At 32.4% G+C, this 4,313-nt stretch overlaps 1 long non-coding RNA gene across 4 annotated transcripts; it reads right to left on the bottom strand.

Moving 5' to 3' along the window:
• Positions 1-1,294: 1,294 nt before the first annotated feature.
• On the bottom strand, positions 1,295-4,013 carry LOC141703198 (uncharacterized). Of its 4 annotated transcripts, none has more exons than XR_012567400.1 (6): positions 3,741-4,013; positions 3,478-3,638; positions 2,832-3,345; positions 2,435-2,525; positions 2,146-2,200; positions 1,295-1,686 (listed from the first exon to the last, which is right to left on the bottom strand). It is a non-coding gene; the product is annotated as an uncharacterized LOC141703198 (long non-coding RNA). The 4 variants fall into 4 exon arrangements; XR_012567402.1 differs by having other exon boundaries at positions 2,832-3,252; XR_012567401.1 differs by lacking the exons at positions 3,478-3,638; positions 3,741-4,013 and having other exon boundaries at positions 1,296-1,686; positions 2,832-2,973; positions 3,136-3,469.
• Between the last annotated feature and the right edge of the window lie 300 nt (positions 4,014-4,313).

Raw genomic sequence — 4,313 nt, 5'->3', positions numbered from 1 at the left:
AATCCAGTGTTGTGGAAACTTCTCGATTATTTTTTCTATTCTTTTTAGTTTGACAAATATTCATCTCCGTCTTAGGGTACTAAATATCTTAAATGCTAGAATGAAATAACAGTAATATCAAACATTGTCTTTACCGATTTTATACTAATTTTGAAAGAAGTTTACTATGTTGACCATGTTGACATGTTTTATACAAACACTACTAGAAAAAACACCTTAGACATCGGTTAAAAACCGATGTCTATGTAAAAAATGACTGATGTCTTCGCGACTGATGTTAAATGTACTTTTTCATAGACATCGGTTTTTACCCGATGTCTAAGACAGACTTTCACAACGGTTCTGGAAAAATTCTGATGTCAAATGTCAGATTAGACATCGGTTATATATATGTAAGCATTGTTAAAAACCTATTTTAACATCATTTTCTTTAATATAACCAATGTTAATTTCAAAAATAGACATCGGTTGTTTATTCTAGAATTGATGTTATTACCCTTTTTACATATGCTGATATCCCTATATTAACATCGAATATAACACAATGCATTAACCACAATACTGAAAAAACTTGATTATCAAAAATCAACCAATATATATATTATTACCCAATCGAATTCAAGATCAACAAATTCTCAATGTCTACAACTTATCTCAAATACTACTATCATTTTAAACAAACTATTCCGGTGATAAGTACAACTAATCTCAGTGTTTAAAATCAACCATATTCCTAGTACTCAAGTCATCCCCTTTTATGCGGGCTAGTCTTCTTATCATGTCAGCTCCAATCTTCTTGCAAGTCTCATCATTATTTGCCTTCTCACGGGCACTAATCACTACTAAAATGAATCAAACCATAACACAGGGAGTGAACATTATTATTAAATGTTTCAATAAAACACGCTATATTGATTCACATCTTTCACATTAAATTGGAAAGACAAGCTTAGTTAATCATTTGAGAAAAAAATTAACCTGCAATTACGATGCTTTTGGGCCCACACTTGGTGTACCATGTATCAAAAAGTAACAATTTTTAAAGAGGTAAGATAGCCAAAAATTACACAAACAAATGCATGCACACTGAAACTACTTGGCAACGTTGACATTATCATTTGATGTTATGCTTTCATATCATAATTGATTGGAAGTAATTTACAAAACATACACAGAAATAATACTATGTTGTCTTCAAAATTCAAAACATGGATACAGAGATTGACTATATAGTATTCAATACTGTTTGTGTAATGTCTATAAAAGGTTACCTTCTTTCTAGTTTCATCCTGTGTGAATCTTTCATATGGAATGTAAACACCATTCTTTTCCTTTACGGCTCTGACATCTATTTCAATTCAAATAAATAGGCTATCAAGTGTGAAACTTATATCACAAAACAAAAGAAAATCATCTTATAAACATATGTCATCAGTGGGCTAAATGACTAGCATATCGTTTCAAATTATTTTAATAGTACAAAGTACACTGCAGTCATACAGAAGGGCGAATTACTGTCTTATGTAGAATACATGCATGGTCCCAACACCAAGGACAAGCTGGCAAGTCTTTATGTTAAAGAACTTCAAGAGCTCAACAACACGCTACACAATTTCGGTAGAAAGCGCTGACAAAGAATCATTCATATCAATGTACTCTGACAACATCTTCAGCAAGATTAAGCCGCTGAAAAGTAAAAATGAACAATAATTTTAGCTTAAACCAGCAAACAAAGTGGTTACATATAAAGAAATGAAGGCTCTTCGAGACATAACTCTAACCATAAACTATAAATATATCACATTGAATATATATCTAAACAACATACATGCCAGGATTATGATGGAATAGATATGAATAACAATTTTTCGATTTAAACTATTAAGTTAATATTTTTAACTATAAACATCTTAGAATGATATCATTTTTCAAGCAAAAGAATACCAAAATATAAATAAAAATTTAAGCACATCATAGAATAATTGTTAGAGACTTATAACTAAACAGACTTATAGCTAGTTTAGCATTCCTTTGCAGACAGACTACAAACTCTTTAACATTACAGTAATACATGTGATCTATTTAATATATAAAAATGATAGCTTTCTTACAATCTGACATTTACAAGTGCAACAAATATATTACCTGTGTTGGTTTGGATAGTTGGACTGGTTGCCTGAATATGCATTTTTGTTGCACCCTATGCAAATACAGGTTCAAGTATGTTATGAAGAAATCAAGTAAAATTAGCAAAATCAGTGTGCACTTAGTTTATGCTTCTAGCAACTGGTCTACACTCTACAGAAACCCATCATTGTGATTATTAAATCCATTCCATATTTATTTTTGATATTCTAAAGATAATATAGGAACTGAGGCTCGATTTCAACTACAGTTTGCGCAAATTAAACATATCATCGACGTTTCTCCATACCTTGACAAAGACTTGAGTAGAACGAGCAAGTACATTCTATGACAGACTTATGCTTTCACTGGCATCGATATAGCTTCAGTATATAACATGCCTACATGCAGAAAATTAGAAATCAACATATTATTTATCAATTATCATCAACACTTTAGTTCACAATAGTTCTAATGACAACACCTGTTATTTTCCTTTCTTTTTGCTAAATAAAATTCTAATCAATCAAAATGATTACAAGTTCAAACAAAGCATACCCTGGTAACTGCGTGTGGAATAGAACCTCCCCCCCCCCCAAATAGCACCAAAACAAACAGTCCAATCATTTGGAAGTTAATACCATGATTTTTGAACGAACCAAAACTGTGTGTGGTATATAAGATGATACTATGATTTCTGAACGCACCTCGACCGAAGCACAGATACCAGAGGCAGTCTTTTTAGAATTTCTGCAAGGATATCTCTAGAGAAAGGATCAGCCATTGGTGTTGCAGCTTACTGACCTTAGGTCTGGTTTCTTCAGCTCCTCTCATCCTTTTGCCATAGAACTGAAAAATACAATTTTTTAAAGTACCAACTTCTAGTCAGGAAAGAAATTAAAGTTTCCAAGGCTTGATTAAATAATTTTGACAAAGTCGATGATCATAAAAAGGAAGAAATTAGCAAATGTATCTGTTGATGAACAAGTATATTCAAGGCCAGAAATTCACTTTATCTATTCTCCGCTACCAACAAACAAGGAAAACAGTTGCTGCACTGTCATCTGATTTGCAGACAACACAATTTGCCCTGTACCGCCTATAGCATGCTTCATTATTCCCCAAAAACTGTTTAGTAAACGAGTCTGTTAGGAACCAAGCCAGAGCATCTAACAACTACTCATCATCTGGTGACGCAGCACTGATATAAACTTGAAACCACTGCCTTACAAGAGCATAGGCAACAAAATAGTTGAGGTACTCAATATAACAGCCACATATATACACAGAAAATAAAATTAAAGGCATATATAATGTTTATTTGGGATCCGAATGAAAGGAAAGAAAGCAAACCTTGTTGTTGGTAAAGAGAGAGATCGAGATAACGTTCCTAATCATGATTAAAAATAGTCAACAACATGATGATAATGACAACGGCGTATGAGAGGAGGAGAAGAAATTAAGACATCTCAATTGAATCCAAAATGTTGAAGAAGCTCAATGAACTTCCAAATCTGTTGAAAAAAGAAAAAAAACAAAATTAAAAACCAAACCCAATAATAATTAGGAAATAAATCAAGATGAAGAATAAACAAAATCCAATTGAACAATGAAACCAAGCCAGATTCTTCACAAATTAGGTTTCTCGAAGCTTGAGTTTGATTAATCGTAGATATTCTTCAATTTGGGGTTCAATTGGAACCCTAATTAGAAATAATGTGAGATGGTGACAGATAATGTAAGACGGAGAGATAGTAATATATATGTAGAGAGAGAGGGAAAGAGAGAGAGAGAGAGAGAGATGTGAGACCGAGAGCGAGAGGAAAGAGACGGGGGAGAGAGAGGGAGGTGAGGTAAGGGGGAAAAGGAAGAAGTGATATCTATTAGTATTATAGTCTATAGATATATGGATATTAGTTTGTAGGCTTCAATCACACATATATGATTTATGAGAAGTTTGCTTGCTTTCGATTGTTAGGTAAAAGAAAGAGAAACAGTAAGTACAAGTACAGAAGAGAGAACACATAAAAGACCACCGTATGAGTTAAATTGATAAAATAACAATTTGCTTTTATATTATATCTAACTCATATTCTTAATATAATTATATGTGTAAATTACCTTTTAGGGCTTTCTAATTTTAATAAATTGCTGCAACTTAAATTAAATTTTGAAGGTTCGTGGGGCAC

This window comes from Apium graveolens, unplaced genomic scaffold (genome assembly GCF_009905375.1).
Source record: "Apium graveolens cultivar Ventura unplaced genomic scaffold, ASM990537v1 ctg6327, whole genome shotgun sequence".
Classification (NCBI taxonomy): domain Eukaryota; kingdom Viridiplantae; phylum Streptophyta; class Magnoliopsida; order Apiales; family Apiaceae; genus Apium; species Apium graveolens.
Note: the sequence above shows the minus strand (reverse complement) of the source record. Positions and strands in the feature narration are given on the sequence as shown.